Below are 23628 nucleotides of genomic sequence, written 5' to 3'. Positions count from 1 at the left end.
GCAAACTATTAAGAATAATTAACTATATATTAACAGCTAAAAGACTATGAAATCATCTTGTTATTTTAATTCCACAGCAGCTGTTTTCCCTTATTGATTTCACAGGGTGTAGCTAATTAACCTGGAGCCGGCTGAGCCAGCAGATTTGTCAGCCTTTCTGTTGGGAAATCTACAACTGTTTTACTCCCACGTGACAACATAAGGAGTCCAAAGTCAGAACTGGGATCAGTGATCAGATGTGCAAAAAGCAGGAATTCTGCCTTCATTTGAGGATCCTAAGTTATGCTTGGTTACATAGGTTTAAGAACCAGAAGTCCAAAGCAGAACTGCTAGCCTTAATGGGGCATTTGGGGCCATTATATAATTTCACATATTGTGTTTGTAATTTTCCCCCAGCCATTAACAGTAAATTTATTTTAACTTTTTGAAACTAGGCATTACTGGCAAAGCCAGCATTTATCACCACCTCAGTTACCCTTGAGGAGATGCTAACAACTGAGTCAGTTGTTGGGCCATTTGTTTTTCACAAGTTAACCACATGTGATCAGTCTGGGCATAGTGATCGCAGATATGTTGGAGACAGTGCAGAGAAGATTCATCAGGATGTTGCCAGGATTGAAGGACATTAGTTGGAGGAGAGATTGAGTAAGAGATTGGAGTACAAAGCTGGTAAATGTGAAGTCATCCACTTTGAAAGGAAAAATGGAAGAGCAGATTATTATTTAAATGGTTAAAAAAATTGCAGCATGCTGCTGAGCAGAGGGACTTGGGAGTGCTTGTGCATGAATCACAAAAGGTTGGTTTGCAGGTGCAGCAGGCTATCAAGAAGACAAATGGAATGTTGGCCTTCATTGCTAGAGGGATTGAATTTAAGAACAGGGAGGTTGTGCTGCAACTGTACAGGGTACTGGTGAGGCTGCACCTGAAGTACTGTGTGTAGTTCTGGTCTCCTTACTTGAGGAAAGATATACTGGCTTAGGAGGTGGTGCAGAGGAGGTTCATGAGGTTGATTCCAGAGATAATGAGGTTAGACTATGTGGAGAGATTGAGTCGCCTAGGACTGTACCCACTGGAATTCAGAAGAATGAGAGGAGATCTTATAGAAACTTATGAAAGGGATAGATAAGTTAGAGTTAGGAAAGTTGTTTCCACAGGTAGGTGAGATTAGAACTAGGGGGCATAGCCTCAAGATTGGGGGGAGTAGATTTAGGATGGGAATGAGGAGGAACTGCTTTTCTCAGAGTGAATCTGTGGAATTTTCTGCCCATTAAAACATTGGAGGCTACCTCAGTAGGTATACTTAAGACAAGGTTGGGTAGATTTTTGCATAGTAGGGGAATTAAGGGTTATGGGGAAAAGGCAGATAGGTGGAGATGAGTTCATGGTCAGATCAACCATGACCTTATTGAATGGCTGAGTGGGCTTGACAGGCCAGATGGCCTACTCCTGCTCTTATTTCTTATGTTCTTTATGTAAGCTGGGAGTGTAGGAGGGTTGATCGGATAGAAATAGGTGAGAGTATGATGGGACCGACAGTCAATTTCATTTGTTTGAAAGGATTATCAAAAACATGACGGTATAGTTTTAAAATGTGAAGGAGTTTTAAAAAGGATCTCGGGGATAAATTATTTTACACTGACAATGGTGGATATCTCCAATGTGCTGTGGAATCGGGGACAATTATTATGTTTGAACAGTCACTTAAATAGGTATGGCTTACAGCAGATGGTACTAGTGTAGATGGGCAGAAGCTTGTAGGGGGACAAAGTGCCCCTGTAAGAGGTGTACAACTATATAACTCTGACTCTATTCCCTCCACTAAAGGACACTGGTAAACCAGGTCATCATATATAGTATAAGACTAGCTATTTTTGCAAATTCCAGATTATCCACTGAACTTAAATTCTACAGCTACTGCAGTAGTATTGAAGTGGAGCCTTTGCATTGTTAAGCCAGATCCCTGGAATGCTCGTAACTGAATCACTGCTGCACCAACATACCCACGTGTTAAGTCAGCTGTATAATGGGCACAATCTTTTTGTCTTTTGACAGGAATTCGGTTCTGTTAGGATGGATTGTTACTTGCTCTTTTGGTGAATTTGCTACTACCTTGGAGTGGCAGGGTAGTGTAACCCTTAGGCTCAGCCAGTCCATGTTCATCTAGGGGCCCCACCAGACTGAGAAATCTCGTTTGTGTGGATGCTGCGTGACGTGTTGCCCAGTTACAAATCCGCACTGCAAAATATCGGACAGTACACTATATGCAATTAAATGATTGAACTTTATTAATCTTATTCTGGGTAGAGGGTTAGTAAAGAAAATAAAAAGTAAAAGGGCCCATTTTAAGGAAAACGTCTATTGCACATCATTGGAGCTCACTGTCCATTCATTTATTCCCATCAACCTCCAAGTGTAGCCGGCCCTCGGACCCTCGCTCCTCAGTCCACTCCATCCAGTGGTCTTCCGACTCTTTCCATTCACATCCTCTCTCTCTGTTGCTTCCTGATGAAAGACCACAAAAACCCAGTTTCCAGCCACACAAGAAAGAACAACATTTCCTCATTGGCTAACCCCTGCATTCGAAAGACCCATTATCTCTGGCCATAACCAAAACATTGCTGCTACAGAGAAACCATTACATTAGCAGTGAAACATTACATACAAGCCATTACATTAACGTTAGCAGTGAAACCTTATAGCGAGTTGCAATAGCATAACTGTTAGCACAGCACTTCACAGTACCAGCCACCCGGGTTCAGTTCCTGCCACTGGCTGTTTGGAGCTCATACAATACATTCTCCCCATGCCTATGTGGGTTTCCTCCCTCAGTCCAAAGACATACTGGTTGTTAGGTTAACTGGTCATTGTAAATTCTCCATTAGGCTTGGGTTTGGTCGAGGGTCACTGGGTGGCACAGCTTGAAGGGCTGGAAGGGCCTATTCTGCATTGTATCTCAAGAAATGTCCCTCCATTTTTACTCTGGAGAAGACCTAAATTCAGCAGTGTGTTTAAGCTCAGAGGAGCTCCAACAGCAACAAGAAAACTCATGGTACAATTCAGCTAGCCTTTGCATTCTGCATCAATGTCCTAGTGTCGTGATTGTGAAGGTGTTTCACCAGGTGGCTGGTTTCTAAAGTCATTAATCTATGGGTATCACTGGAAGGCTTCTGAGTTAGCGGTGACCTTTTATTTCTTTAAGATTCCTTCCCTACTGCCAAGGAAAGCATTATACAGTGCATCCTTCCTGCTCTCGTGTGCATTTCATCATCATTGTGGGTCATTTGAAGAAAATATATCTGTAAGCTTTTAATCCTGGATTCAAAACAATATCATGATCATGCCTAGAATTCCTATATATTGACTGAAGAATTTCTAGACCTCAGTTTTCTAAAAGTGTAACTTTACCAATAGACTTCCACATCTAAGGGCTAGTAATGATTTTCCTTACTATAAAAGTATTTTCAACACCAGAGCTATATTTTTCTCTGCACCATTCCACTACAAGTGGGACTTCCCAGTGGCCAAACATTTTAATTCTGATTATCGTTCCATTCCAATGTGTCAGCCCATGGCCTCCTCCTGTGCCAGGATGAGGCCACACTCAGGGTGGGGGAGCAACACTTTATATTCCATCTGGGTAGCCTCCAACCTGATGGTATGAATATCAATTTTTTTCTTTCCAATAAATGAACTTACCCCCACTCTAGCTTTTACCTCTCCACATCTACCTATTACTTCCCCCTGATTTCCCTCCTCCCCTTTCTCCTATGGCCCACTCTCCTCTCCTATCCCATCAGATTTCTTCTCCAACCCTTGACCTTTCCTACCCATCTCACTTCACCTATCACCTTCCAGGTTGCCTCCTTCCCCTCCCTGCGTCTTTTCATTCTGGCATCTTTCCCCTTCCTCTCAGTCTTTTGGTGGTCCAATCAGTGGCAGGAGCAGGCCAGAGCAATAAGATTTCTTGCACATCAGCAAAGCTTGTTTACTAGGAGAGCTTTGCAGGTCTTCAGGCTTATTCCTATGGCCCAATCACAGCAGGAGTAGCCCACAGCAACGAGGTTTCTCGCAGGTCAGCAACACTTGTTTAAAACTACAGAAGGGAGAAACTCAAGGCGTTTGTTAGGAGTAGGCCAGTGGTGAGAGTAGGAATGTCAGGCTTTGACTCAAAGGAGCCTTCGGCTCGATAGAGGTATTGGCTCTGGGTAAGTTTCTGTTGAGGATTCTTTTTTCTCTTACTGTACCTGGTGTAAATGGCCATTGTGTGTTCTTCATGCTGGATGTGGAGTCCTAGGAGACCCAAAGTCTCCCAGGGAGCTCCATCTGTGTGAAGTGCATCCAGCTACAGCTCCTTGAAGACCATTTTAGGGATCTGGAGCAGTAGCTGGATGACCTTCAGCTTGCAGAATTCGGCTTGAGAGTGAGGAGATAATCGAACAGATAGGGGCAAGTAGTCACCCTTGAGTTGCAGGAGGCAAGTAGCTGGGTGACTGTCAGAAGAAATGGAAATATTAATGGGCAGTTAGCATAGAGCATCCCTGTGGCCATTCCTCTCAACAGTACGTATACCATTTTGGATACTGTTGTGGGGGCTGACCTCCCAAGGGAATGCCATGGAGATCGGGTTAGTGGCACTGAGCATGGGTCCGTGGTGCAGAAGGGAATGAGGGAGAAGAAGGCAGCGGTAGTCAGACAGGAGATTCTGTGGATGTGAATGGGAAACCAAACTGGATGTTGCCTCTCTGGTGCCAGGGTCAGGGACATCTCAGATTGCATTGTCGGAGCGAGCAGCGGAGTGAGAGGCAGAGAGTGATAGGGCTTTGGCTCAATGGGCTTAGGCGGTGACGAGACGAGGTAGGTCTACCTGTGTTATTTGTGGAGAGGAGGAAGTATGTGTGTGAGGCCAGTTTTCTGTGCTGGGTGTCAGATGTGGGAGGTCCTGGAGTCTCCCAGCTGGTCATATCTGCACCTGGTGTGTCAAGCTGCAGCTCCTAAAGGACCGAGTTAAAGAACTAGAGATGCAGCTCGATGACCTTCGCCTGATCAGGGAGAGCAAGGAGGTTTTAGAAAGGAGTTATAGGCAGGTGGTCACTCCAGGGCCACGGGAGATGGACAAGTGGGTCACAGTTAGGAAGGGGAAGGGAAAGAGGTACTAGAGAGTACCCCCTTTAGCTGTACCCCTTGACAATTAAGTACTCCTGTTTGAGTACTGTTGGAGGAGACAGACTACCTGGGGGAAGCAACAGTGGCCGTGCCTCTGGCACAGAGTCTGGTCCCATGGCTCAGAAGGGCAGGGAAAGGAGGAGGATGGCAGTAGTGATAGGGGGTCAGACAGGTGATTCTGTGGACGCAGGAAAGAAACTCGGATGGTAGTTTGCCTCCCAGGTGCCAGGGTCTGCAATGTTTCAGATCATGTCCAAGATATCCTGCAGTGGGAGGGAGAACAGCCAGAGGTCGTGGTACATATTGGTCCTAAAAAAAAGACTATAGGGGGATAGGAAGGAAGTGCCTGTGCCACGCAACACTGAGAATAGGAATAGAATGAGGTGGAGGATAAATGTGTAGCTGAGGGATTGGAGCAGAGGGCAGGGATTCAGAGTTCTGGATCATTAGGACCTCTTTTGGGGCAGGTGTGACAGGTTGCACTTGAATCCCAGGAGGACCAATATCCTGGTGCGGAGGTTTGCTAAGGCTACTGGGGAGAGTTTAAACTGGAATTGTTCAGGGGGTGGGAACCATACTGAAGAGACTGGGGAAGAGGCGGCTGACTCACAAATAGAGAAAGCTAGAATACAGTGTGAGAGGGAGGATAGCCAGGTGATAGAGAAGGGATGTGCTCAGACTGAAGGTTTGAGATGTGTCTATTTTAACGCAAGGAGTGTTGTGAACAAAGTGGATGAGCTTAGAGTGTGGATCAGTACTTGAAGATATGATGTGGTGGCCATTACAGAGACTTGGATGGCTCAGGGACAGGAATGGTTACTTCAAGTGCTGGGTTTTAGATGCTTCAGAGAGGGAGGCAAAAGAGGTGGGGGCATGGCACTGTTGATCAGAGATAGTGTCACAGCTGCAGAAACGGTGGACACCATGGAGGGATTGTCTACTGAGTCTCTATGTGTGGAGATTAGGAACAGAAAGGGGTTAATAACTTGGTGTTTTTTATAGGCCGCCCAATAGTAACAGGGAAATTGAGGAGCAGATAGGGAAACAGATCCTGGAAAGGTATAATAATAGCAGAGTTGTTATGGGAGATTTTAATTTCCCAAATATCGACTGGTATCTCCCTAGAGCAAGGGGTTTAGATGGGGTGGAGTTTGTTAGGTGTGTTCAGGAAGGTTTCTTGACACAATATGTAGATAAGTCTAGGAGAGGCTGTAGAAACAGACAAGTTAGAAAAGTGTTTAATTGGAGTAAGGGGAAATATGAGGCTCTCAGGCAGGAGATTGGAGGCTTAAATTGGAAACACAAGTTCTCAGGGAAAAGTACTGAAGAAATGTGGCAAATGTTCTGGAGATACTTGTGTGGAGTTCTGCATTGGTATGTTCCAATGAGACAGGGAAGTTATGGTATGGTACAGGAACCATGGTGTACAAAGGCTGTAATAAATCTAGTCAAGAAGAAAAGAAAAACTTACAGAAGGTTCAGAGAGCTAGGTAATGTTAGAGATCTCAAAGATTATAAGCTTAACATGAAGGAGCTTAAGAAGGAAATTAGGAGAACCAGAAGGGGCCATGAGAAGGCCTTTGCGGGCAGGATTAAAGAAAACCCCAAGGCATTCTACAAGTTTGTGAAGAGCAAGTGGATACGACGTGAAAGAATAGGACCTAACAAGTGTGACAGTGGGAAAGTTTGTATGGAACCAGAGGAAATAGTGGAGGTACTTAATGAATACTTTGCTTCAGTATTCACTATGGAAAAGGATCTTGGTGATAGTAGTGATGACTTGCAGCAGACTGAAAAGCTTGAGCATGCAGATATTAAGAAAGAGGATGTGCTGGAGCTTTTGGAAAGGATAAAATTGGAAAAGTTGCGGGGACCGGATGAGATGAACCCCAGGCTACTGTGGGAGGTGAGGGAGGAGATTGCTGAGCCTCTGGCGATGATCTTTGCATCATCAATAGGGACAGGAACGGTTCCAGAGGATTGGACGTTGTTGTTGCGGATGTTGTTTCTTTATTCAAGAAAGGGAGTAGGGATAGCCCAGAAAATTATAGAACAGTGATTCTTACCTCAGTGGTTGGTACATTGATGGAGAAGATCCTGAGAGGCAGGATTTATGTACATTTGGAGAGGTATAATATGATTAGGAATAGTCAGCGTGGCTTTGTCAAAGGCAGGTCGTGCCTTACAAGCCTGATTGACTTTTTTGAGGATGTGACTAAACACATTGATGAAGGAAGAGCAGTAGATGTAGTGTGTATGGATTTCAGCAAGGCATTTGATAAGGTACCCCATGCAATGCTTATTGAGAAAGTAAAGAGGCATGGGATCCAAGGGGACATTGCTTTGTGGATACAGAACTGGCTTGCCCACAGAAGGCATAGAGTGGTTGTAGACGGGTCATATTCTACATGGAGGTCAGTCACCAGTGGAGTGCCTCAGGGATCTGTTCTGGGACCCTTACTCTTTGTGACTTTTATAAATGACCTGGATGAGGAAGTGGAGGAATGGTTTAGTAAGTTTGCTGATGACACAAAGGTTGGAGGTGTTGTGGATAATGTGGAGGGCAGTCAGAGGTTACAGCATGACATTAATAGAATGCAAAATTGGGCTGAGAAGTGGCAGATGGAGTTCAACTCAGATAAGTGTGAAGTGGTTCATTTTGGTAGGTCAAATATGATGGCAGAGTATAGTATTAATGGTAAGACTCTTGGCAGTGTGGAGGATCAGAGGGATCTTGGGGTCCGAGTCCATAGGACGCCCAAAGCAGCTGTGCAGGTTGACTCTGGTTAAGAAGGCGTACAGTGTATTGGCCTTCATCAATCATGGAATTGAATTTAGAAGCCGAGAGGTAATGTTGCAGCTGTATAGGACCCTGGTCAGACCCCACTTGGAGTACTCTGCTCAATTCTGGTCGCCTCACTACAAGAAGGATCTGGAAGCCATAGAAAGGGTGCAGAGGAGATTTACAAGGATGTTGCCTGGATTGGGGAGCATGCCTTATGAGAATAGGTTGAGTGAACTTGGCCTTTTCTCCTTGGAGTGATAAAGGATGAGAGGTGAGCTGATAGAAGTGGATAAGATGATGAGAGGTATTAATTGTGTGGATAGTCAAAGGCTTTTCCCCAGGGCTGAAATGGTTGCCACAAGAGGACACAGGTTTAAGGTGCTGGGGAGTAGGTACAGAGGAGATGTCAGGGGTAAGTTTTTTTTTTTACTCAGAGTGCTGAGTGCATGGAATGGGCTGCCAGCAATGGAGGTGGAGGCAGATAAGATAGGGTCTTTTAAAAGACTTTTAGATAGGTATGTGGAGCTTAAAAAAATAGAGGGCTATGGCTACACCTAGTAGTTTCTGAGGTAGGGACATGTTCAGCACAACTTTGTGGGTCGAAGGGCCTGTATTGTGCTGTAGGTTTTCTATGTTTCTACATCCAGAGTATTTTGAAAAGGGAGGGAGAGCAGCTAGATGTCTTGGTACATATTGGTACCAATGACATGGGAAGGAAAAACAAATAGATCCTGAAAAGAGAATTTGAAGAGCTAGGTAGAAAGCTGCCAGGATGAAAATTTCTCTGATATTAAATGTACCTGTTGAAGCTGGACCTCCCTGATAGTAATTTCTGGATTACTGCCTGTGTCATACTCCAGTGGGGGTAGAAACAAGATGATTTGGCAGATTAATGCGTGGCTGAGAAGCTGGTGCAGGAGGCATGGATCATTGGGATCTCTTCTGGGGGAGGTCTGACCTGTTCAAAAGTGACTGCACCTGAACCTGAGAGGGACCAATTTTCTCAAAAGCAGGTTTGTTAGAGCTGTTGGGGAGAGTTTACATTAATTTGGCAATGGTGTGGAAACTGGAATGAAGGGACTCAGGATTGGATGGATGGTAAAAAAGTAAAGATGGCATGCTGCAGGCTGTTTGGAAGGGCAGGCAGGTAATAGGACAAAACTGCAGCCAGCAGAATGAGTATCAGTGCATTAGGGATGTATAATCAAAAACGATAGCATATACAGTCCCCAAAGTGTTATATCTCAATGCACGAAGTATAAGAAATAAGGTGGCTGATCTTGTTGCACTATTACAGATTGTCGGGTATGATCTTGTGGCCATCACTGAATCATGGCTGAAGAATAGTTGTAGTTGAGAGCTGAATTCCAGGGTTAAACATTGTATTGGAGGGATAGGAAGGTAGGCAGAAGGGCTTGGCTCTGCCAGTAAAGAATGGCATCAAATCAGTTGAAAGATGTGACATAGGATCAGAAGATGTTGAATCCTTGTGGGTTGAGTTAAGAATCTGCAAGGGTAAAATGACCCTGATGGCAGTTATATACTGGCCTCCCAACAGTAGCTGGCATATAGACCACAGATTACAATGGGCAACAGAAAAGGCATATTAAAAATGCAATGTTATGATAGTCATGGGGGATTTAAACATGCTGGTCAATTGGGAGTATCAGGTAGATAATGTATCTCAAGAGAGTGAGTTTATTGAATGCCTACGATTTGGCTTTTTGGCAGTTTGTTGCTGAGCCTACTAGGAGATCAGCTATATTGGATTATGTTATAAACTGGAGGTGATTAGAGAGCTTAAGATAAAAGAACCTTGAGGAGGCAGTGATCACAATATGATTGAGATCAACTTGAAATTTGACAGAGAAAGTAAAGTCTGATTTAGCAGGAGTTCAGTGGAGTAAAGGAAATTAGAGGTATAAAAGAGGAGTTGGCGAAAGTAAATTGGAAGGAGCTGCTGGCAGGGATGACAACAGAGCAGCAATGGTGTCTGGGTAAATGAGGAAGGTGCAGAATAGATATATTCCAAACACAAAGAAATATTAAAATGGTAAAATAGTACAACCATGGCTGACAAGGGATGTCAGAGCTAATGTAAAAGCAGAACAGAGAGCATACAACAAAGCAAAAATTAGCGGTAAGACCGAGGTCTTGGAAGCTTTCAATACCTACAGAAGCAACTAAAGGAATCATTAGTAGGGAAAAGATGAAATATGAAAGCAAGCTAGCAAACTATCAAATTTGATGGTAAAAGCTTTCTCAAGTATGTTTAAAAAAAAATAAAGAGATGAGAGTGGATATAGGACCACTAGAAAATGAGGCTAGAAAAAATAATAATGGGGGACAAGGAGATGGCTAATGAACTGAGTATTTTGCATCAGTCTTCACTGTGGAAGACACCAGCAATGTGCCAGATGTTGAAGGGTACGAGGGAAGAGAATTAAGTGCAGGTACTATTACGAGGGAGAAAGTACTTAAAAGCTGAAAGACCTTGAGGTACTTGAGTCACACAGACCAGATGAACTGTTCCCTAGGGTTCTGAACGAGGTAGCATTAGAGATTGTACAGGCACTAGCAATGATCTTTCAAAATCATTGGACTCTGGCCTAGTGCCAGAGGACTGGAAAATTGCAAATGTCACTCCACTCTTTAAGAAAGGGGGAAGGCAGAAAAAAGGAAATTGTAGACCAATTAGGAAGATGTTGGAGTCAATTGTTAAGGATAAGGTTAGTGACACAGGACAAGATAGAACTAAGTCAACATGGTTTGCCTGACAGACCTGTTAGAATTCTTTGAGGAGATTACAAGAAGGATAGATAAAGGGGATATAGTGGATGTTGTATATTTGGACTTTCAGAAAGCCTTTGACGAGGTTCCATGCATGAGTCTGCTTACTAAGTTAAGAACCCAGAAAGGTTACTGGCAGGGTTAGAGCATTGGCTGATTGGTAGGAGGCAGTGAATGGGAATAAAAGGATCCCTGTCTGGTTGGCTGCTATTGACTAGCTGTGTTCTGCAGGGGTTGGTGTTGGGACCGCTTCTCTTTATGCTGTATATCAATGATTTAGATGATGGTATAGATGGCTTTGTTGCCAGTGGGGCTGTTAGTGTTGAGGAAATGGGTAGGCTGCAGAAGGACTTGTACAGATTAGATGAATGGGCAAGGGAGTGGCAAATCAAATACAATGTTGGAAAATACATGGTCAGTCACTTCGGTCGAAGAAATAAATGTGCAGGCTATTTTTCAAATGGTGAGAAAATCCAAAACTGAGACTTGGGAGTCCCTGTGCAGAACACCAGGTGAACTTGCAGGTGGAGTCCGTGGTGAGAAAGTCAAGTGTAATGTTAGCATTCATTTCAAAGGGTCTAAATTACAAGAGCAGGGATTTGATGCTGAGACTTTATAAGGCACTGGAAAGGATCCTCATCTAAGAAAAGATGTGCTGGCATTGGAGAGGTTAAGAGGAGGTTCACAAGGATGATTCTGGGAATGAAAGGATTATCATATGAGGAACATTTGATAACTCGGTCTGGTCTGTACTAGCTGGAATTTAGAAGGATAGGGGGTGGTAATCTCATTGAAACTTTTCAAATGTTGTAAGGCCTAGACAGAGTAGATATGGAAAGGACATTTCCCAAGATGGGGGAGTCTAGGACAAGCGGGCACAGCCTCAGGATGGAGGGGTGTCCATTTAAAACAGTGATGCAAAGAAATTTTTTTAGCCAAAGGGTGGTGAATTTGTGGAATTTATTACCAGAGGCAGCTGTGGAGGCCAGGTCATTGGGTGTATTTAAAGCAGAGCTTGATTGGTTCTTAATTGGACACGGCATCAAATATTATGGGGAGAAAGCCAGGGAGTGGGGCTGAGGAGGGGGAAAAAAGGATCAGCCATGACTGAGCAGATTTGATGGGCCAGATGGCCTAATTCTACTCCTATGACTTATGGTCTTGAATGATCTCCCCCCGAAGCATCAACTATCTATTAATTTCCACAGATGTCGCTTTGCCTGCTGAGATCCTCCAGCTTTTATGTGTATTGCTATTTTTTTTTGTATGTCTAATGAGCCTGCTATTAAAAACTGTTACAATATTGATGCATGGTTTGGCTGTGGACAACACAAAAGAGGCAATTAAAAAAAAACTGCAGTCTCAGTAGGGATTATTCCCAACCTAAATGTAAAGCAACCATTGCACATAGACAAAAGGAAATTACAGAGGCACACAAATGAATTCCCAGCAGGTGAAGTTCTACCCGAGGTGCCCAATTTTATAAAATTATGCAATTTACAGGCTGTGGTTGTATTCTGATTTTACCAGTGTTATTTGTAAGAAGGAGATTGCTCCAGGCATTAGTTCTCCAAGGGAGACTTACTGACATTTTATGCAGTTCTTGAACATGGTATTCTTTAATGAGTATAATGTAATTTTTTGTAAAAAGGAAAATAACGGTTGCTTAATTTTAAAACCTCAGAGATAAGGCCAGAGTGATACTTGAGCCCTTCATGAACCCCTTGAAAGATGGATAAAAAAGTATGTAGTTCTGAATACTGATCCCACCAAGAGGTGAGACCCAATGTTTATCCTTTAGAGTTGCTGAATCCATTGAGAATTTCCAGAATTTTCTGCTTTATTTCGTCCTTCCGCTAATATTCTACAGGACTTGGTTCTCATCTTTTGACAACTATCAAGGAAGGTGAAAAGAGTTTTTAAAAGAATTTTGTAACCCACTTTGAAGCACTTCCTCTTTCTATAAGCCTTTTTATTCCCAAGTCCATGATTATTTCCCTTGCGGTGTTTAAGGAAAAAAAAATACTGCATGAAATGAATGCATTTTAGATGTTTGTCAGGCTCTTCTTGGTGGGTTGCAATCAACACAGGGCCAATAAAAAGAAGGGAGGTGAAAGCAGAATGGCATTTGTGGGAGCAGCCATTGTTGGAGTGGGGCAGTGTTAGAGTAGTCAGGCTTTGGCTCAAAAGGCTTGGGCAAATACAGACAGAGGTTCAACGTTAGTAAGCTAGTAAGTTTTCTTTCTGTTCATACATAGCAAGTGAACTGAGAATGGGTTTAGAGAGTGTGCTATGTTGTTTGTGTGAGATGTGGGAACTCTTGGGGTTCTCCAGTCTCCCCATAACTACATCTCCTTAGAGATTGTGTTAAGGAACTGGAGCTGAGGCTATATGACCTTCAGCTCATACTGGAAAATGAGGAGGTGATAGACGGAGGTAGACACCCCTAAGATGCAGAAGGCAAGTACCTGGGTGACTGTTTGGAGAGAGAGAAAGGGAATGGACAGCCAGTGCAGAGGACCCTTGTGGTTGTTCCCCTCAATAATAAGTATTTCACTTTGGATACTGTTGGGGAGGGTAGACTATCTATCGGGGGTGGGGGAGCCACAGTGGGCAGGTCTCTGGCTGTGTGCTCAGAAGGGTAAGGGGGAGAAGAGGAGACCAGTAGTGAAAGGGGATTCCATGGTTAGAGGAGCAGACAGGACATTCTGTGGACATGAAAGAGACACTCGGATGGATGTTACCTCCCAAGTGCCAGAGACAGGGATGTCTTAGATTGGGTCCATGGCATTCTAAAGGGGAAGAGTGAACAGCAGGAATGGTACCAATGACATAGATAGGAAAAAGGAGAAGGTCCTGAAGAGAGAATATAGGGAGTTAGGCAGAAAGCTGAAAAGTAAGATCTCCAGGGTAGTTATCTCTGAATTGCTGCCTGAGCCACATGTCAGTGAAGGTAAGAATAGGGTGATCAGGCAGACGAAGGTATGGCTGAGAAGCTGGTGCAGGCAGCAGGGTTTCAGATCTCTGCATCATTGGGATCTCTTCTGGGGAAGGTATGACCTGTACAAAAGGGGTAGTTTACAACTGAACCTGAAGGAGACCATATCTTTGTGGATGGGTTTACTAGAGCTGTTTAAACTAATTTAATAAAGCTGGATGGGAACCAGAGTGATAGGGCTGAGGACAGAGTGGTTGGTATACAAGTAGATACAGTGTGTAGTGAGACTGAGGAAGAACAGGTAGATGACAGGGCAAAATTTCAGTCAGTTGGATGAGTTAAAGTGTAACAGTGGACCAAAATCCAAAAGGATGATGAATACTGGACTGAATGTGTTACATTTGAATGCACACACTAAGCAGAATAAGGCCGGTGATCTTGTAGTACAGTTATAGTTTGGCAGGTATGATATTGTGGGCATCTGAGTCATAGCTGAAAGAAGGTCATAGTTGGGAGCTTAATGTCCAAGGATACACATTGTATCAAAAGGACAGGCAGGTAGGCAGAGGTGCAAATGGACTTGGACGTCCTCATGCAGGATTCACTTAAGGTTAACTTACCGGTTGAATCTGTGCAAAGAAGGCAAATGTAATGTTAACATTCAAATGGTTCAACGTAATACCAGAGAATGTATTCAGTATATAAGCTGAAATTCTTACTCTTTGCAGAGACATCCAGGAAACAAGAAAGTCCAAAGAATGACTGATAGTAATATCAGAACCCCAAAGCTGCCCCTGCCCTGCCCATGCACAAGCAGCAGCAGCAGCATCAAATCCCCCCGCCTATTTGCACCAGGGATAATAAATCAGCCGATAGAATGGCAGAACACTCGATGGGCCAAATGGCCTAATTCTGCTCCTATGTCTTAAGGTCTACAGTATCCTAATTGGCCATCTGAATACAATATAGAATATTCATTTTAAATTGTGACCGTGCTATCGATAGGAACTTAATGAATGAGGCAAATTGAGATGGAACTGAGAAGAAGTGAAATATTTATTGAAAGGATGTATGTGTCAGAATTCAAATGCATCTTCATAGACATAAAAAGGGTTTTTTTCTCTCCCTTATAAATTAGTATGGATTTGTCACGCTGAGTTTTTTTTTCTACTGTTTGATAACTGATTCATTTGAATACTGGCACTGACTTCAATCTTCCTGGTCTTTGAACAAAAAAAATCATCTGGAACTACTGACTGCAAATTCCATCTGTGCTTACTTACCTAATCACAAATCATCATCAAGTCAAGCATATCTCCAACTGCCACAGTCAAAAACCTGACTAACTTTAATGTGTAGACAAATTAGTGAATTTATCAGCTATTTTCCTTCTGTGAGGGGAAACCAGCATAAAAACATGAAAAATAATTGTGGCTTTAGTGTTTTCATGGAGACTAGTTAGTAGCAGTGAAAGAGTGCAGATTCTGGTATTATCTGGAAGTAAGTTCTATGCATTTAATTTTGGCCGCGTCATTCTCCTGGTGTTGTGTGGAAGGCAGCATGGTAAGAAATCATAAAATGTCATCTGAACTCCCAAGTCAAAGGGGGACAATCCAAGTTTTTGCAGGAAAACCTTCAGCCTGGAAATGCTGTGCTTGCTTTAGTGACATCCTCGTGTTGTGCTGGAGTTGTGAAGAGATAGAGAATGATACATTCCCAACAATAGGAGGAAGGAAGCTGCTGTCCTCAGAGGATGCCTTGCTGGAGGCAATCCAAGAGCTCAACAGCAATAGCAATGTGCAGTTTTCCTCATCCTAAACTAAGCTGGCTTCAGTGCAACAAGACTGAGAAAAATATATTCTTTGCTACATTCATGCACATTCTTGTGCGTGCATTGTCTACACTCTTCCATATTAAGCTTATCTCACCATGTAATTCCTCACATCTGTTTACCTTGTAACGATACCCATTCTTGATGCTTTATGTAATTCTTCAAATCCCCATCTGTAGATATGCCTCTGAGACCCATCATCAACAGCTCACCTGCCATGCAACTAAATCACATTAATTCATTTCAACTTTGAATGAACCAAAATCATTTTTGTATTGATAAGTGTTATGGTCTTATCTTGCCACTGTACTTTGAAGTCTTTATGTTTCCGTGCTCTCGTGGCACCTGTGGAATTGACAGAAGTGAATCCTCCAAGAAGCTGATTGGTGTTTAAGGCTTGCTATTACAGGGCTCACTCAGATGCTTTGACAGCAACCACAAGTGATGTTTTTGCTTTTCACTTCCTAACATAGACTTTACAAGTAAGCAGAAGCGGTTGGTATTAGCAGAAACAAGAGGTGGAGAAACCTCTCTACACTCTGCAGGAGCTAGGTGGAGATTCCATATCCTGGAGGCCATTGATAGAAGAAGAATCATGTGAATCACTAGAGAATATGTAATGCAGTGATCTTGCCATCTCAGTATGTGTTGACCAGCCGCAAACTGATGGAACAGATGACATTGAAGTGACCATAATTGACCTTGAGGTGCTTTACATTGACATCGTGCAGTCAAGGATGTTCTGCATTAGTGGGATCTCAAACTGTCCAATGTCCAGTGTCATTACAGGTGTTGTTCACATACATGGCAGCTTGGAAGCCTCCCATTAGACACGTAGCCTAAGTTTATACATTGCTTCTGGGAAATCATGCATATCTTTGCAAAATAGCAGGAAGGATGCCGAAGTTAAAACGAGCTTTGTCAATCTGTGGCAAGTACTTTGGCACTTGAACTCAAAAGTGCTGTAGTGCTGAGGAATGTCAGGCTAGTTTCTTTGGATTAACACTGTTAGAAATATACCACAGCTGAGATTGACACGAGGCATGGTAAATACTTACGGCCTTGGAGAAGATCGCGGTTTCCTACTGGATCTGCTAGACAATTTTCACCAGTGATGTTCAAACCAATTACTTCCCTTGAGCCTCACAAGATGTTCCAGTTAAGTTTCCTCACAATTTATATTTTCCAGTCATTACTTACTCAGGCCTATATCACTACAAGATCGTTCATCTTTGCTTGGAATTCAGTTATTTGGAAGCATGTCACACAGTGTCACTCAGTGGTTTTGGTTTGTTTTCAAGCAACCACTACACTTCTGAAACCTTCAAGACAAAATGCTGCTTCCTGAAAACAATTCAGCATGATAATCCAATGCTACCCAGTGAATTGTCATGGAAGTCATTCATATTGCAATGCAGAAACAAACTGAACTGAGGCTTAATTTTAACATGCATCCTTGGTGTTTTTTTTAAAAAAAGCAAAGTCAAATGTAAACACTGAAGTTACTAAACACATGATTCAAATTAGCATTAATGAAAACGAGCAAATAGCTTTGAGCTACTTAAAATTGTAGTACATTGATACAAAACAATGTCGATTCAATTGGTGTTGAATGAAAGATTTTCCACAGATTTGTAATAGGAGTATCTAAATCTCTTTGATAAATATCACATTTCTGAAAGGTGAGAATGGGCCTGAAGTCCACGGCTATTCAATTCCCTTGCAATGTTGTTTCGGTGAAAGGAAAAATTGAAAGCTTGGCTTGGAACTGAGCTCTAATTTGCTTTAGGACTAGAGGAGGAAGTAGGTCATTTAATGGTTCCCGTTTTACTTAGAATTAGTGCTGGTGGCACAGACCTTGTTTTCCTATAATCATGTAAACCATTTGAGCAAGCTTGCTAAACCTCTAACCATTCCATTTCTTTTATTTCCATATTCTTTCTGATTCTATTCCTATTTCCACTCCTGTTTTTTTTTTTAATAGATTTTTGTTTATACTTACCAAGAGATTGTTTAATATCAATTCTTATCCACTTTGGTGCTTTGTGTTCACCCAGAAAATTTTCTGCATTTAATTATGCTAAATCTTTTCCACATTCAATGGTGCATGTATGTTGGTCAATAAATCTGTCCTGTGCACATGATGGCATGAAAATAGATCTTCAGGAAACTGCTGAAAAATGCACTAATTGGGAACAGTGTTCTTCTGGGACTGCAGAGAAGGGAACAAAAATGCTTGGCCTCTCGTCAACCATCCACAAGTTTCAACTCTGTGGCAGCCTATATTTTCATTTGCATAAAGTTTTCTGTTGTCTCCTTTCCATTACATTCCCACACACCAGTGTTCTGACTTCAAAATTCTCATCCTCACTTGATGAGAGGCAGATTAGGATAGATGATCTTTTCCCCAGGATAAAAGTGTCAAACACTAAGGGCCTACTTTTAAGGTGGCGGGGGGAAGTTTAAAGGAGATTTATGAGGCAAGATTTTAGGAGGATGGTAGGTGCCTGGAACTTACAGCCGGGAGAAGTGGTGGAAGCAGATGAAAAAGTAACATTTAAGTGGTATTTAGACAGGCACAGGAACAGACAGGGAATGGAAGGATAGAGACCATGTACAGACAGATGGGAAACATAACATAAAATGCTGGCAGAACTCTGCAGGCCAGACAGCATCTATGGGAGGAGGTAGTGATGACGTTTCGGGCCGAAACCCTTCATCAGGAGGGTTGATGATGAAGGGTTCCTCCTGATGAAGGGTTTTGGCCTGTAGATGTCAAATTTTAGGTGCTTTGAGGTCTTGACTTGCAATTGTAATTGTAATTGCAATTGTAATTGCAATTGCATACTGATCTTATAACTCTGGATTTCCAATATTTATGTTTTTATCTAATGGTGTCAAATTTGAACATTTTCACGAGTTTTTCCATTGAAGAGCATCTCCTAAACATTGTTGAAGTCGATGATGAATGTGAATAAAACAGAAATGCATGTGAACTCATTTGTGTTTGGAAAGAAAAAATTTGAAATAGTGGGTTTGCAGAGAGTAATGGGCCAAATGGCAAAGTGGGTTGAAGGGCCTGTTTCTGTGCTGTACGTTTCTATGATGCCATGTGCTTCTTTGGTATCATTCTATGATCCAACATGTAAGACAATGGTGCAATCATTTTCTTTTGCATTACACTGAATTATTTAATCGATTCTAACAGCACAGTTGTAATAATTATAATTTGCGTAAATCTTAAGACCATAGGGTATCGGAGCAGAATTAACCCATTTGGCCCATTGAGTCTGCTCTGCCATTTCATCGTGGTTGATTCATTTTTCATCTCAGCCCCAATCTCCTGCCTTCTCCCCGTATCCCTTCATGCTCTGACCGATCAAGAATCTATCAACCTCTGCCTTAAATATCCATAAAGACTTGGCCTCCACAGCGGCAAAGAATTCCACAGATTTACCACTCTCTAGCTGAACAAACTCTTCCTCATCTACATTCTAATAGGACACCCCTCTATTCTGAGGCTGTGTCCTCTGGTCTTAGACTCTCCCACATCCACTCAATCAAGGCCTTTCACCACTCAATAGATTTCACTGAGGTCACCCCTCATTCTTTTGAATTCTAGTGAATACAGGCATAGAGCCATCAGATGCTCTTCTTATGACAAGACGTTCAATTCTGGAGTAATTCCCATGAACCTCCTTTGAACCGTCTCCAGTTTCAGCGCATGCTTTCGAAGGTAAGGAGCCTAAACCTGCTCACGATGCTCTAAGTGAGGCTTCACCAGTGCTTGCAATGAATGATAACATTGCATTTGCCTTCCTCGCCACAGGCTCAACCTGCAAATTAACCTTTAGGGAGTCCTGCACAAGGATTCCCAAGTCCCTTTGCACCTCAGCTTTTGGTATTTTCTCTCCATTTAGAAAATAGTCAACTCGTCATTTCTTCATGATCATACACTTCCTGACACTGTCTCCACCTGCCATTTCTTTGCCCATTCTCCTAATCTGTCCTTCTGTAACTTCTCAACTTCCTCAAAACTATCTACCTCTCCACCTATCTTCAAATCATCTGCAAATCTCGCAACAAAGCCATCAACTCCATCATCTAAATCATTGACATATAACATAATAAGAACCTGTCCCAACACAGACCCCTGTGGAACATTACTAATCACTGGCAGCCAGCCAGAAAAGGCTCCCTTTATTCCCACTCTTGTCTCTTGCCAATCAGCCATTGCTTTAGCCATGCTGTATAACCATATAATGTATATAGAAATGAGACAACACTTCTTCGAAGCAGGGTATGAAGCACTTAACACATCCTCTGAGCAGAGAGCTCAGAGGATGTGCAAACCAGCTGGCAGATGTTTTCACTGACATCTTCAACATCTCCCTGAGCAGCGCCATCATTCTAACGTGCTTCAAGGTCACCACCATCGTCCCTGTGCCGAAGAAGTCTTCAATGTCCTGCCTCAACTGAACCGTCCCGTTGCACTCACATCCATCATCATGAAGTGTTTCGAGATGCTCATCATAAGGCACATCAAGAACCTGCTGCCCCCCTCACTGAACACCCTGCAGTTCACGTACCGTCCCAACCGCTCAACAGAAGACGCCATCACCACCACCCTCCACCTTGCCCTCACCCACCTGGACAAAAAAGACGCATACGTACATTCAAATGCTCTCTATAGACTTCAGTTCAGCATTCAAAACAATCATTCCTCAGCACCTGATTGGAAAGCTGAGACTACTGGGCCCGAACACCTCCCTCTGCAACTGGATCCTAGACCTCCTGATAGGGAGACATCAGTCAGTCTGGATCGGGAGCAGCATCTCCAACACCAACACACTGAGCACAGGGGCCCCCCAGGGCTGTGTCCACTGCTGTTCACTCTGCTAACCCACAACTGTGCTGCAACACACAGCTCAAACCACATCATTAAGCTCGCTGATAACACAACTGTGGTGGGTCTCATCAGCAAAACGATGAGTCAGCATACAGAGAGGAGGTGCAGCGGCTAACAGACTGGTGCAGAGCCAACAACCTGTCTCTGAATGTGAACAAAACAAAAGAAATGGTTGTTGACTTCAGGAGAGCACGGAGCAACCACTCTCTGCTGAACATCGACTGCTCCTTCACAGAGATTGTTAAAAGTGCCAAATTTCTTGGTGTTCACCTGGTGGAGAATCTCACCTGATCCCTCAACACCAGCTCCATAGCCAAGAAAGCCCAGCAGTGTCTCTAATTTCTGCGAAGGCTGAGGAAAGTCTATCTCCCACCCCCCATCCTCATCACATTCCACAGGGGTTGTATTGAGAGCATCCTGAGCAGTTGCATCACTGCCTGGTTCAAAAATTGCACCATCTCGGATCACAAGACCCTGCAGCGGAAATTGAGGTCAGCTGAAGGGATCATCGGGGTCTCTCTTCCTGCCATTACAGACATTTACACCACACGCTGCACCCGAAAAGCAAACAGTATTGTGAAGGACCCCATGCAACCCTCATACAAACTCTTCTCCCTCCTGCCATCTGGCAAAAGGCACTAAAGCATTCCAGCTCTCACAACCAGACTGTGTAACAGTTTCTTCCCCCAAGCCATTAGACCACACACACACACACACACACACACACACACACACACACACACACACACACACACACACACACACACACACACACACACACACACACACACACACACACACACACACACACACACACACACACACACACACACACACACACACACACACACACACACACACACACACACACACACACACACACACACACACACACACACACACACACACACACACACACACACACACACACACACAGCTAAAACATTGTTTACATTTATTATTATATTGTAATTTGCCCTTTACTGTGCCTATTGTCTTGTTTATTAATTATTGTACTGTTTTCACTTTATGTAGTCCTGTGTAGGTCTGAAGTCTAGTGTAGTTTTGTATTGTTTCATGTAGCACCAGGGTCCTGGAGAAACGTTGTCTCATTTTTACTGTGTACTGTACCAGCAGTTATGCTTAAAATGACAATAAAAGCTATTTGACTTGACATAACTTCTTAAGGCAAGGATAAAATCTACAAATGAATCACAAATAAATAACAAACGAAAGTGCATTGCATTGATATTAGGTATTGTAAGGTACAAAACTTAACCAGTGACACTTCGAATATGATACAGCAGGGAGCTCAGAAGCCTGTGACCTGGGGGGAAGAAACTGTTTTTAATCCTGACTGTCCTTGTTTTTATGCATTGTAGTCTCTTGCCTGATGGTAGAAAGTCAAAGAGGATGCTGGATGGATGGGTGGGATCCTTAATAATACTAAGGGCCCTGCAACACTCCTGATAATGTCCCCAATGGATGGCAGGGAGACCCCATGATCCTCTCAGCTGTTCTCACAGTCCTTGGAAGGAACTTCTGGCCCAATGCTTAACTGCCCCTATACCAGATGGAGATGCAACTTGTTTGCCTGCACCTTCCTGATGTCCACAATGATCTCCTTTGTCTTCTCCACATTCACGCTTAGGTTGTTCTTCTCACACCAGTCCACCAACTGCTCCACTTCCTCTCTATACTCCATCTCGTCATTGCTCTTGATCGGGCCAACCACTTCTGTGTCATCCACAAGCTTGATGACACTGTTTGAGCTGGATCCTGTGACACAGTCATGAGTCAGCAGTGTGAACAGCAGCAGGCAGCACAGTCAGTGCTCAGTGTAATAGGATGAGAGATGTTGCTACCTGCATGGACTGACTGTGGCCTTGCTGTTAAGAAGTCCAGTATCCACTTACAGAGGGAGGAGTTGTGTCCCAATGAGGACAGTTTCCGCATCAGTTTCTGGGGTACGGTGGTGTTGAATGCTGAACTGAGGTCCATAAACAGCAGTCTGGCGTAAGAGATTCCATTTTCCAGTGGGACAGGACGGAGTGTGGGCAGAGGCTATTGCGTCATCAGTATATTGATTTGAGCAGTAAACGAACTGGAAAGGGTACAGTGAAGCCAGAAGTAAGGCCTTAATTTACTCCATGATCAATGGTTCAAAGCATTTCATAATGGTTGATGTTAATGCCACTGGACAATAGTCATTTAGGCAGGTTACTGTCACTTTCTATGGTACTGGAATGATGGTTGCCATCTTGAAATCTGAGGGGACAGTGGACTGTTCCAAAGAGATATTGAATATATCCATCAACATCTCCAAGGTCTAGGCTGTGCAGATGGTCAAAATCATTGACATATAACATAAAAAGAATCGGTCTGAACACAGACCCCTGTGGAACACTGCTAGTCACTGGCAGCTAACCAGAAAAGGCTTCCTTTATTCCCATTCTATGCCTCCTGCCAATCAGCTAATGCATTATTGAAGCTAGTATCTTTCCTGTAATACAATGGGCTCATAGCTTGTTAAGCAGCCTTGTGTGGCAACTTGTCAAAAGACATTCTGAAATTCTAAGTACAACACTAACTAATTCTTGTTTGTCTGTTCTGCCTGCTATTTCTTCAAAGAATTCCAACAGATTTGTCAGACAATATTTTCCCCTGAGGAAACCATGCAGACCACAGCCGATTTTATCACGTGCCTCCAAGTATCCCGAGACCTCATCCTTAACAATCAACTCTAACATCTTCCCAACCACTGAAGTCAGACTAACTGGGTTGTTAGTAATGCCTGCATGCTTTCTTCACTTGAAATTTGTTAACTTAGCAGCAGCAGTTCAATGCAATACATAATATAGCAGAGAGAGAGAAACTAATAATAATAATAATAATAATAAATAAACAAGTAAATCAATTACATATATTGAATACATTTTTTTAAAAAGTGCAAAAACAAAAATACTGTATTTTTTTTAAAGTGAGGTAGTGTCCAACACTTCAATGTCCATTTAGGAATTGGATGGCAGAGGGGAAAAAACTGTTCCTGAATTGCTGAGTGAGTGCCTTCAGGCTTCTGTACCTCTCACCTGATGGTAACAGTGAGAAAAGGGCATGCCCTGGGTGCTGGAGGTCCTTAATAATAGATGCTGCCTTTCTGAGACACTGCTCCTTCAAGATGTCCTGGGTACTTTGTAGGCTAGTGCCCAAGA

Source organism: Hypanus sabinus, chromosome 3 (assembly GCF_030144855.1).
Source record: "Hypanus sabinus isolate sHypSab1 chromosome 3, sHypSab1.hap1, whole genome shotgun sequence".
NCBI lineage: Eukaryota > Metazoa > Chordata > Chondrichthyes > Myliobatiformes > Dasyatidae > Hypanus > Hypanus sabinus.
Note: the sequence above shows the minus strand (reverse complement) of the source record.